The following is a 13,531-nucleotide window of genomic DNA, read 5'->3' as shown; positions in this document are numbered from 1 at the left end:
GTCTGGTAGAAAAGAATAACAGTAGACTTTAGGACTCAGAAAGCTTGGCTTCAAATCCTGGGGCTGCCACATCATTCTTTCTTCAATTCAGCAAGTACTTACCGAGTACCTAGTATGTAGCTATTCTGTTCCAGGTGCTAGGAATGCAGCAGTATATAAAATCATCAAAGATCCCTGTCCTCATAGAGTTTATATTCCAGTTCTTGGGGAGAGGCATCTGGTTTGAGCCTAGAACGTCTCCAGCCTCCTGGAGAAGGTGGTGGCATGGGCCCATAGAACATAGGGAGATTGATGAATTAGGAATTTCTCTGTAAGGCTCAGATGGAAGGACGCAAAATGTATATCAGTTAGGAGGTGTGTTAGGGATAGAGAGGGGAAATCACATTTATTTGCTTGAGTTCTTCTAAAGGTAGTGTTATTTTTCGATTATTGCAGAAGCCATTTTTCATGGCATGATATTTATTAGTTTTTACTCTGTTACAAGAAAGCGTGTTTACAAAATTGTACTTTGGGTGTAGTTTTTCTGTACTAATAAACAAGGACTGCACTTGAACTTGGTCTTGGTGTTGATTCTTTAGGCTTGTCTTTGTATGATATCTCTAGAAATCCTAAATAAACTTTGAATTAATACACAAGTTGTAACGTTTAAAAACATTTAATTCACAGCAGAAGATATAATTTGATGTTGAAAATGTGTAAATGACAAAACTTCCTGATGTGCCAGCTGTGAGCCCTGCAGGCAGGTGCACACTTTCTTTGGAGAGCTGAACAAAAATGTGGTTTAACACAGGTGTCTGCTCGTCTCCGGGACGACTACCAGGGTGATTTGCAGTGGTTTAAACGTCTTTTCAGGCGACTGCTCTAATCCTGAGAAGTCGAACGGCATGCTGACTATTTCAAATGTGAACACTTTAATTCTGAAAATTATGTGTATAAATAAAGCAGCATTTGAAAGAGGCTATATTTGAGAATATTTCTATCACGTACCATATTGCAAAAGGTAAATAAATTAATGGAGTGGAACAATGTCACGGTAACAGTGGCATTGATATTGAGAGCAAAGCTTGAGAAACTGTGTCCTCCTTTTTGTCTCTACTTCATGTCTTCTAATATTCTTGTCATATTCTGTTTTTTTACCTTTAATTATCAAAAAAGCAGTACTGTAACAGAATGACATGTAAATTTAAAAGCCCATTCATGTTTGTACCTTTCCCTACCTGTTGTTTTCATGGCCTCTTTTAATTTTACCCATATGTGTACACATTTTTCACTTATTGAATTATAAAAAAGTAGTGTATCATAGTAGTTAAGAGCATGCATTCGAGAACTAGATTGTGTAGGTCATATCCCTGCTGTACCACTTACTAGCTGTGTGACTTTGTACAGGTTAGTTAACCTCTCTGTGCCTCAGTTTCTTCATCTGTAGACTGGAGATAATAGAATCTAACTCTGAGTTTTGTAAGGATTAAATCAGTTGATACATGTAATGTGCTTAGCCTGGCACCTGGCAAGTAGTGCTCTGTATTAGCTTTTTTATTATAATTATTTAATTCAGTTACTAGTAGAATCAACATTGAGCACAATTATGTGCCTGGAATGAAACTGTTTGCTAGAGATACAGAACTGAATAAAATGTGTCTTTTCCCTAGACTGTGAAATCTGAAGAAAGGCACAAATAATCATGATAAATGTGCATAGGGATAAAGTATGTGGGTACACAGAGGATAGAGCCATCCTTGACTTGGGCTTCAAAGGCTTTGTAGTGGTTTGATGAATGGAGAAAGGGCTTTCAAGGAGAAGCAACAACATAGCTGAGGAAAAGCTTAAGGGTGCCAAGAAGGGGGAAGAATTAGCAAGAAGTGTGTGCTGACTTGAGTGTAACTTGGAGAGAGTAACTTTAGTGTTAAGAGGTGTAGTTTGGAGTAGTGCAGATGAGTGATAAGTAGGGTAGTGAGAGTAGAGAGAAGGAGTCTGCATTCGCTGGGAGGCTTAAGTGAGACTCAGCAGTTGAGGGTGAAAATCTAGGGGGAGGGCTGGGGGCGGGTAAGGCAGTATGAAAAGGTTAGGGTTAGAAGCTGTGTAATCCAGTGGTTATTTCTATATGTCTTTTATTCATTCTTTATCTGTTAATTATTTTCTTATATGTTATCGATACTTACCTCTTTTCTTATTTTAAGTCAGATTTGTTGAGGTAGAATTAACATACAGTGAAATTCACCTTTGACGAATTTTGACAAATGTATATTCTTGTGTAAACACCACCACAATCAAGATTTAGAACATTTCCATTTCACTAAAAAGTTCCTTTATGTCCTTTTGTAGTCAACCTCTTGGCCCCACCAAACACACAGTCCTTGGCAACTATTGTTCTGATTTCTGTCCCTGTAGTTTTGCCTTTTTCAGAATGTCATATAAATGGAGTTATATGTTACTTTGTTTCTTGCTTTTTTCACTTGGTGTAATATAGTCAGTGTTCCATCCATGTTGTTGTGATCATTAATAGTTTGGTACTTTTTGTTGCCTGGAATTATTTCACTGTATGGATGGACCACAGTTTGTTTATCCATTTAGCAGTTGATGGAAATTTGTGTTGTTTCCACTTTGGGCCTATTAAGGATAAAGTGTCTGTAAACATTCATTCCCAGGTCTTTGTGTGGCTGTGTTTACGTTTTCTTGGGTAAACATCTAGGAATGGTGTTGCCCAGTTGTACAGTCAGGATCTGCTCAACCCTTTGAGGAACTGCCCCGAAGTGTTTTCCTGAACAGCTGTGCATTTTGCTTTTCCACCAGCACTTCCAGTCGCTTCACATCCTCACCGAAAGTTGGTACTGCTGGTTTTAATTTTAGCAACTGTGCTGGGTATGTAGTGGTATCTCATTGTGGTTTTAATTTGCTTTTCTCTGTTGACTAATGATGGTGAGCATATTTTTGTGTAATTATTTGCCATCCATATATTTTTGGTAAAGTGTTCAAATCTTTTACCATCTTCCTCTCTTTTTGGTGACCTTGAGTTAGGAAACTATTTCTTAGATAGGGCACACGCACACAGAATTATTCCTTTTGGTGTGAAAGAAAAGAAATTGATAAATTGGACTTCATCAAAATTAAGTACTTTTGCTCCTCAAAAGATGCTGTTAAGAAAATGTAAAGTCAAGCCACAGACCGGGAGAAAATATTTGCAAAACAGATCTCCTAGAGGATTGAAATCCAGAATATATAAAGGACTCCTACAACTCAACAGTAGGAAATCAACCTATTTTAACGTGAGGAAAAGATTTGTCTACTTTTTAATTTTTTAGAGTTTTTGTTTATTTATTTTTTTGAGGAAGATTAGCCCTGAGCTAACTGCTGCCAATCCTCCTCTTTTTGCTGAGGAAGACTAGCCATGAGCTAACATCCATGCCCATCTTCCTCTACCTTGTATGTGGGACGCCTACCACAGCATGGCTTTTTTTGCCACGCAGTGCCATGTCCACACCCGGGATCCAAACCAGCGAACCCCAGGCCACCAAAGCGGAACGTGCGCACTAAACTGCTGCGCCACCGGGCAGGCCCCAGTCTACCTTTTTATCATAGTTTTTCCTTGCTTTTTAAAATTTTGATATAGTAGAAACTTGGAATTTTGGGGGGGAGATAATTTCTTCTGTGCTTTCAAAACTGAGGATATGTGTTCCCAGGATCTAGAAACAGATCTGATAAAGTATCTGTTTCTCTCTCTCTCTCCCTCTGTTTTAAACCTTTTATTAAAGTATGAAAAAGATTTATTCAACTCTTCAATATATTTGCAGTTTACAATGCTGGCCACCGGGCGGGCTCCAATAAATATTTGTTGAGTGAATGTTTGTTAAGTTATAAGATGAGCATTTAACTGAATCTTTTCCATATTGTTCTCAGTTATTCTAACAGTATTTATTTTTAAACTTTTCTTTCCCTCTTTTATTATGCTAACTCTATCATATGTTTGTTTCTTAATTAATGTATTAGTTTTGTATGCCCTAGAACAAATTACCACAAACGTAGTTGCTTAAAACTACACGTATTTATTATCTTATGGTTCTGGAGTCGAGAAGTCGGACCTGGGTTTTCCTGGACTAAGATCAAGGTCTTCACAGGGCTGCATTCTTTTCTGGAGGCTCTAGGGGAGAGTCCTTTCCCTTGTCTTTTCCAGGTTTTAGAGGCCACCCACATTCCTTGACTTGTGCCCCCTTTCATCTTTAAAGTCAGCAATGCCATTCTCCCTGACCCTTCTATCATCACCCCTCTCGCTCCACAGTTGGGAAAGATTCTCAGCTTTTAAGGACTGTGTGAGTAGATTGGGCCCATCTGGATAATCCAGGTTAATCTCATCATCTCAAGGTCCTTACTCTTAATCACGTCTGCAAAACCCATTTGCCTGCAAGGTAACATATTCACATTTCGGGAATTAGAACTTGAACATCTTTGGGAGGCCATTATTCTGCCTACTACATAGAGCATTGTTTATTGGTTGATGTTTTACGTCTCTAATGTGTATTTTTGTTTTAGTTCTGATATTACTCTGTTTTTAACTTTAGTCTCACTTTAAAAATCATTTTTTTACTTTATAATATGCCCTATTATTTAATATGATTATAGTATTCTGTCTCAAACAGTGTTTCTCTATATAATTGAATTTAGCATGTTAAGTTTTGTTATAATTACTGAAAGACTTTTTTTCCCACTAAAGTTTTATAGTTATTTTAATTGGGTTTCAAAGGAAAAAGTTCCTGATACTGATACTCATTTTGCTGGCATTTGTGTAGCTTGGCCTCATCTTTCAATTAGTAATTTTTATCTCAGTGTTAGTCACTCACTGGTACCATTCAGGTAGAAAATATGCTTTTAGTGGGGTGTGGGATGTGGTGTCATATAATTTTTGATGAAAGGGCTATTTCTACCATTGGGGAAGAATTTCTCTCAATGAAGAGATGAAAGGAGATAAACATATACTGGGAGATAAAGTTTTGTTCAAAAGTTAAACCACATGTAGCATCAGTTGCTCTTTTGTGTAACTCATTAGCAGACTTGTTCACAGGCTTGTGAATTCAAGAAATCTTTCTTCTAGTAGAGTTTAGCTTAGTGACTGCTATGGACTTCCCCAAACTTAAGAGATTTGGAAATTGAGTTCTCTTCCAATACCATTTATAGAGATAGGGACTTTCTTAACAGCTTGGAGAAAAATTTTTGAGGAGAAAAATATTTTTTATAGAGAAATCAATATTGGCCTTTAATCTTATGTCAGATGCTGATTATTGGATCAAAATCCCATTATGATAAAAGTGAAAAATTTGAACATATATTTGATGGAAAAAACTTTTTATAATAGAGTTCTTAACAGAGATAGGAAGGCTTTTTTTTTCTATTTTAAAGGTTAAGAGTTTTTAGGTGGTTTTAAAGTTTTGGTCTGATATTTCTTAATTAGAATGATAATGACAGGTTGTTCCAGTTTATTTATATACAGTCAAAATTAAGAGAGCTAGGGGCTGGCCTGGTGGCATAGTGGTTAAGTTCATGTGATTTCCTTTGGTGGCCTTGGGTTTGCAGGTTTGGATCCTGGGCACAGACCTATGCACTGCTCATCAAGCCATGCTGTGGCAGTGTCCCACATACAAAAAATAGAGGAAGATGGTCATAGATGTTAGTTCAGGGCTAATCTTCCTCAGCAAAAAAAAAAAAAAAAAAAAAAGGAAGAAGAATGGTCTTTGCACATTTTGAATAGGATTAGCCTGAGCAATGCTGTTGAAATTGTTCTGTTAACCCTCCAGAGACTTCCTTTTGCAAGTAGAATAAAATCTAAACTATATGGCAAGAGCTACAAGGTCTCACATAATCTTTCTCCCCTAATTATCTGGCTTCATCTTCTACCAGTCTGCCCTTCATTCGCCATCATTTCTGTCTCTCAGCCCTTATATGTACTTTTCTGCCTGGAGATTCACAATGATGCTTCTGTCTTTTGGTTCAGGTCCTAGGATTAATGCTATCTGTTAAGAGCGTTACCTGGACCACTGGAGCAAAATTGCCCTCTCCACCTCCTGCCACCCCCAGATTTTATTTTCTTTATATGATCTGTCATGATGGGAAATGAATGTTTTCAGTTGTTTACAGGTTTGTCTCCTACAACTAGAACGTAAGACCCCTGAAGAAGGGACTTGATGTTTTTCATCCTTATGTCCCCAGTTCCTAGAACAATGCATAGGGCTTGGTTGGTGCTTAGTAGACATTTGTGAAGTGAATGCATGCACACTGGTGGTGATTTGTCAGGGGGGTAGTTTGGAGGAATAGTTGTTGCCTGGGTCTCTAGAAAGTCCAGGTTCAGTTGGATAGCATTCTGTGATCATTTAGTAGTGACCTCTGGGCGTATAGGAAAAGGGAAATTCATGAAATGTGCCTGCCACCTGTGTGCCTTTCCTGGATAAGATCCACTAAGAATATGTGACAAGAATTTAGCTGCATAGCCCTGTGCCTCAGTTCCCTCAGCCTTGGAAGTAACAGTAGTATCCACTGCCTAGGCATGTTATGAGGATTAAATGTGATAGTGTCTGTGACATGTTAGCACAGAGCCTGGAACATAGTAATTGCTTAAGGAATGTGAGCTAGCGCTGTGTTACTACTGGTCATTAACTTATCTACCCGCTGGTTGTTCAGAAAAAAAAGATACTTGAAGTGCATACTAATGCAGAACCTCTAACTGCGGAACGGTATCAGCTTATTCCCTGACTGGACTTTTTTTAGCCTAATTGACAAAATTGTGTTTGAGCTGTGTGTTAGTTTCCTAGGGCTGTCATAACAAATCACCACAAACTGGGTGGCTAGCTTAGCTGTACTCTAAACCTGCACTTTCCAGTATGGTAGCCAGTAGCCATATGTGACTGTTTAAATTAATGAAAATTAAAATTCAGTTCCTCAGTCACAGTAGCCACAATTCAAGTCTGCAGTAACTACATGTGGCTAGTGGCTCCCATGTTGGACAGCACAGCATATAAACATTTCCATCATTGTAGAAAGTTCTATTGGGTAGCACTGCTCTAAACAATTAGGCGATTTCGGAATAACACTTGTATTTGCTTTAGGCGCTTTGTATAGGTTTGTTGCTTCAGTATATGTTTAGTTATAAATTTGGAGTAGTTCATAATAGCTGAATACAATATTTTTATGGATTTCTTTTAAAAGTTCTGCAGCAGAGTGACTCATTAATGTTATTTATGAATTGTTTATTCACTAGCTCCTTTCTTCATTGTCGAGAGCATATGGAGTCAGTAATAGAACATACTGCATGTCCTTTTTTTCCTGTATATTTATAACTAAGTGCCTGAAGGACACAAGATACTGTTTTATTTATTTTATTTGAATTATATGCCAGAGACTAAGCTCTTGTGTATTCAGGGCTACAATTTATAGTATTAATTAAGAACAGCTTTCCTTTTCTGCCCAGAATGAATTCAATATATTCTTCATTACTCCACGTGACTCTTGAGTGTGTTCTTTCACTCGTGATTGTTTTTTCTTCTCTTCCTGCCTGCCACCCTGTGCTTTTTTGCCTCCTGACTTCTCCCTCTTCCATTTAACTACCCCTCCCCTGACTCTGCTTTCCCTTATTTCTGCCTCCCCTTGTGTCTTTCATTTTCTCCCACTGCTTCCTCCAATATCCACCTTACCAGAAATGGAAATGAGACAATATTTTCTTTAAATCATTTAATGAACTTCTGCCCTGTTTGTAAGCAAATGCTTTTCTTTTTCTTAAAGTTTGCTAGACCATTCTTTTGAAAGTCCTGGGGTTCTCCCACACCACTCAGTGATTAAATTATCATGTGTAGGCGGTATCCATTTCTCTGCCATAAAAGCAAATGTAATCAAGTACTTTTTTAAAACCAGAGAATGTATTTTCAACTGTATACATTCAATCAAATTTTGTGTGACGTTAAGGGTAAAAGACAATTGCTATTTCTTCAATACACACACATACATACACACATACTTAAACTTTTATTTTGACATAATTTCACACTCACAGAAAAGTTGCAAATATAAAGAATTACCATATTCTCTTTATCCAGATTCCGCAAGTGTTAATATTTTAACGTTTGCTTATCATTCTCTTTTTATATGTGCACATTCTTTTCTGATCCCTTTTGAGAGTAAGATGCAGAGGTGATGCTCCTTTACTTCTGACTGTTCCTGTATTTCAGAAGCAAGGATATTCTCTTACAGCACTGTAGGACAATTATAAAAATCAGGAAATTGACATTGAAACAGTATTAGAGTTAGTGTGCAGACCTTATTCAAATCTTGCCAATTGTCCCGGTAACGTCCTTTATAGGAAAAGGAAAATCTCAGATCCAAAGTTGCATTCATTATCAGGTCTCTGTAGTCTCCTTTAATTTGGAACATTTCCTCAGTTTTCCCTTGAGTTGCAGACCTTGACGTTAGAACATTTGACCACCTTCAACGTTTTTTTGTAATAACAGCTTTTTTGAGGTGTAATTCACACACCATACAGTTGTCCCATTTAAAGTGTGTAATTCAATGGTTTCTAATATGTTCACAGAGTCATGTGATCATCACGACCAACTTCAGAATATTTTCATCACTCCAGAAAGAAACTCAGGACTCCTTAGCAGTCCCTCTCATTTCTTTCACCACCCATCATAGGCAATCGCTAATCTACTTTATGTCTGAACATTTCCCTCTTCTGGCCATTTCATATACATAGAATTATGCAGTATTTGACTTTTTTTGTCTGGCTTCTTTCACTGAGCATGATGTCTTAGCTTAGGTCAATATGTTATTCCTCTTTATGGTTTAATGCTATTTCATTATATGGTTATACCAACTTTTGTTTATCCCTTCATCAGTTAATGAAACTTGGGTTGTTTTTACATTTTACTTATTAGAAATAATGCTGCTATGAACATTCCTGTACAAGTTTTTGTGTGGACATATGTTTTCATTTCTGTTGGGCGTATACTTCGGATTGGAATTCCTGGATCATATGGGAACTATGTTTCACTGTTTGAGACTCTGCCAGACTGTTTTCCAGAGCAACTGTACTGTCTTACTACACTTTTACTAGCAATGTGTCAGGGTTCCAATTTCTACATATCCTTGTCCACACTTATTATTGTCTGACTTTTTGATTATAGCCATCCTAGTGGGTCTGAAGTAGTATCCCATTATGGTAAAATATCCTTAACATAAAATTTACTATTTTAACTGATTTTAAGTGTATGGTTCAGTGGCATTAAGTCCATTCACACTGCTGTGCAACAATCTCATCATCCATCTCCAGAATGATTCATCTTTCCAAATAGAAAATCTATACCCATTAAAGAATAACTCCCCACTCTTCCATTGTGGTTTGATTAAAATTCCCTTTTTGGCTAATGATGTTGAACATCTTTTCATGTGCTTATTGGCCATTTGAATGTCTTCCTTGGAGAACTGTCTATTCAGATCTTTTGCCCATTTTTAAATAGTTTGTCTTTTTTTTTTTTTGAGGAAGATTAGCCCTGAGCTAACTACTGCCAGTCCTCCTCTTTTTGCTGAGGAAGCCTGGCCCTGAGGTAACATCCGTGCCCATCTTTCTCTACTTTATATGTGGGACACCTACCACAGCATGGCGTGCCAAGCGGTGCCATGTCCACACCCAGGTTTGCCGGCAAACCCCGGGCCGCTGAGAAGCGGAACGTGCGAACTTAACCGCTGTGCCACCAGACCAGCCCCGGTTTGTCTTTTTATTGTTGAGTTGTAGGAGTTATTTATATATTCTAGATAGAAGTCCCTTATCAAATTTATGATTTGCAAAAATTTTCTTCCGTTTTCTATGTTGTCGTCTTACTTTTTTGATGGTGTCCTTTGTACCAAGGGGTTTTAATTTTGATAATGTCCAGTTTATCTTTTTTCTTTTGTTGCTCATGCTTTTGGTGTAATATCTAAGAAACCATTGTCTAATCCAAGGTTCGTCTAGATTTATGGCCCCATTTTCTTCTAAGAATTTTATAGTTTTAGCTTACCCCCAGCTTTTTAACCTTTTGACTGTTTCCTCGACATGTTACCCTTACTCTTCTGTAAGGTTACTGCGTCTTATTCAGTCCATGGGCTACAGCACTGGGTACAAGACTCCCTTTGGGCTGTTGTATCTCCAATGGCATAGGACAGCATTTTTGTTTTGGATCCATTGTTGGATTATCTCATATCGTACTCCTTTTATTCTCTGTCTTCCAGCTTCAACTGGTATCTTTCTCATTCACCCACATTCTCTGAAACATTTGACCAACTTTTCCCTCCTTATCCTACCCATGTCTCTAATATCATTGGCTGCCTGAGTGTCCATGTGTAATGTCTCACCAACACTGTAAGCTCTCACTTCCTTACTTCACAACTCCAGTAGTTATCACCTTCATCCTGTTTCAGCCACTTTTTCTCATGACCAGATCTTGGATCTTGCTGTTCTTCAAAAATCCTAAATACCTGTATCCAGACTCTGATTATAACGTCCTATCCTCTTTTCTCCTTTTTCCTCTCTCCTTTTTCACCCTCCCTTTTCTATCTTCCTTCCTTCCCCCAACCCCCAGCCACTTCATTTCTACTTTCTGGCTCTGCTTCTTTCCCTATCTGACCTATTCCCTAAGCTTTGTCTTATCCAAAAAGCATAGTTAATTTACTTTCTTCCATATTCTTCAGGTTCATCCTATAAGTCTCTTTAGTTCTGTTTCCCCAGCCCTTTGAGCCGTCCTGATATATGTTTGATGTTCACTAAATGATGAGTGAATGAATGAATGAATGATGGAATGAACAAACCTTGCATCAATCCATTTATCTAACTGTTTGGCTCCTACTCAAGAACTGCTGGGCCCTGAGAAAAATTACAGCTGTACATGGAGGCATTGTTAAAAAAATTCATAGTCTCTTATTTGGCCAGACAGTACTGTGATAACTAGTACTGTCTGGCATTTTTTTGTGTCCCTAGTCATCACTTCTTTTAACAGGTGTTAAACTTACAACAGATATTTTAAACATTCATTCTATTCTTGTATAACAGTGTGCTTTCTCACTCATAGCGGATGAATTTGCTTCTTATTTCCCTGAGAGAGTTGAGGCCAACAGGTGGGATACTTACTTAGCATCCTTTCTGACTTTCATGAGGGTACTCCCATCTATTCCCCTGCTTTTCTCCTAACCCCTTGTTCAGAAGATGATGACTTGGCCTCTCTCCCATTCTTGACTTGTGTCTCTATGTGTTTTTTGGATCTTACCCTCTCTACTTCCTGAGGGACTGAACTTCATCAACTATTTCTTCTATCTTCAGCTCCTTTTTCTCGGTGGCCTTTCTCCCCTCAGCATATAAACTTCATAAAACAAAAAAGAAATAGTTAAATATACCATCACATGTATACTCAATTTCCTCTAACTACTAGGAGTCCTCTTTTTCTTTCCCTTTTGACCCACCTTTTTGTAAGACTAGTCTGTATTTGGTGGTCTGGTGCTTAAGATTTGGCGCTCTCACCACCTCAGCCCAGATTTGTCTCCCGGGGCAGGGAACCACATTACCTGTCGGTCATCTGTCGGTTGTCATACCGTGGTGGCTGCATGTTGCTGTGATGCTGAAAGCTATGCGACCAGGATTTCAAATAGCAGGGTCACCCATGGTGGACAGACTTCAGCAGAGCTTCCAGATTAAGACAGTCTAGGAAGAAGAACCTGGCCACCCACTTTTGAAAAAATTGGCCGTAAAAACCCTATGAATAGCAGTGGAGCATTGTCTGATACAGCACTGAAAGGGGAGAGGATAGCATGAAAAGATTGGGCAGGGTTCTGCTTTGCTGTACACAAGGTCACTAGGAGTCAGCATTGACTCGACGGCACTAATGGCAAAGTCTATATTAGCTGTCACCATTTTCTTTTCTTTCTTTCTTTTTTTTTTTTGTGGAAGATTAGCCCTGAGCTAATATCTGCTGCCAACCCTCCTCTTTTTTCCTGAGGAAGGCTGGCCCTGAGCTAACGTCCGTGCCCATCTTCCTCCACTTTATATGTGGGACGCCTACCACAGCATGGCTTGCCAAGTGGTGCCATGTCCACACCCAGGATCCAAACTGGCGAACCCCAGGCCACCGAAACGGAACGTGTGCACTTAGCCACTGCACCACTGGGCCGGCCACACCATTTTCTTATTTATAACTTATTACTACTGAACTCACTGCTTCCCCTGGATTCGTTGACCCCCTCGCTGTTAAATCAGGCATACCCATTCTCGTCTGTATGTTACTTGTTATCTCTGTGGCATTTCACACTGTTGGCTACTTCCTCCTCTTTGAATTCTCTTGTTATCCTGGCTTTGATCGCATTCTGTAAGGAAACCACATGGCCTCTCTTAATAAAACTAGAACCTGATGGTTGCAGTGGTTCCAGGTGGACACATCTACAGTTAGATAGGTTTGTTTGGAACTAAAGAGCCAACGTTCTCTGAAATTTGCTTTGCTTTGGCAATTTCTCAATAATGATTGCTCCTGCTACTGTCGTGCTGAGCTGAATGGTCAAAGGCAGAGTTGGATAGTGTATTCTCACAAGTCTTTTCTTATTTCCTAGAAGACACTGATGCCAAAGGAATATTTTAAAGAGATTTGCTTTTCCACTTTTAATAAAGTCTTTTAAAAGGTTTCCTGTCTCAGTTGAGTTCATTGCAGCATTGTTCTATAATAATGAAAGATTAGAAATAACATAAAGGTCTATCAATAGGGGAATGGATGAATTCATTATAGTATATCTCTACATGAGATACTAGGCAGCTAATAAAATTAATGAAGTAGACTTCTATATGCTTATGATACATAGGAAAAAGAATCATGGGGGCTGGCCATGTGGCCGAGTGGTTAAGTTTGCGCACTCTGGTTTGGTGGCCCAGGGTTTCACTAGTTCGGATCCTGGATGTGGACCTAGCAGTGCTCATCAAGCCATGCTGAGGTGGTGTCCCACAGAGCACAGCCAGAAGAAGCTACATCTACAATATACAACTATGTACTGGAGGGCTTTGGGGAGAAGGAGGAGGAGACGGAGAAGGGGACCGGGAAGGGGATGGGCAACAGGTTAGCTCAGCTGCCAAGCTTTAAAAAAAAAAGAAAAAGAAACTAGGGTCAGGTGTATTATTTTATCTATTATGTATCTATCTATCTCATAATTTGTAAGAAAAAAGAAAAAACTGCAGAACTGTATAAATGTTTACCACTGGAAAACGTCTTGGTATCTATTCATCAAACTATTATGAGTAATTTCATCTGAGGAGTAGAAGATGTTGTGGATTACTTTATTTCCTCTTTATATTTCTATTTTGTTTGAATTTTTTCAGTGAAAATGTATTTCTTCTGTAGTAAAACAATGATAATCTGAGGATTTTTAAACTAGAGGTAATATTAACTTATGACCTATTCTTTCTTGACTTTCTCTCTTCCTTTAGCTTCTTGGACTACAATCCTTGCTGTTTTTCATTTTCCTTGTAGCTCTAGCTGCTCTCACTCAGTCT

The 13,531-nt window shown here is 38.5% G+C and overlaps 1 protein-coding gene across 10 annotated transcripts in view; it reads left to right on the top strand.

The window, feature by feature from the left end:
• The window catches only part of CDKAL1 (CDK5 regulatory subunit associated protein 1 like 1), a 611,046-nt gene that overhangs the window by 159,527 nt on the left and 437,988 nt on the right, over positions 1–13,531 (top strand). The gene's annotated exons all lie outside the window — the stretch shown is intronic.

This window comes from Equus quagga, chromosome 15 (assembly GCF_021613505.1).
Source record: "Equus quagga isolate Etosha38 chromosome 15, UCLA_HA_Equagga_1.0, whole genome shotgun sequence".
NCBI lineage: Eukaryota > Metazoa > Chordata > Mammalia > Perissodactyla > Equidae > Equus > Equus quagga.
Note: the sequence above shows the minus strand (reverse complement) of the source record. Positions and strands in the feature narration are given on the sequence as shown.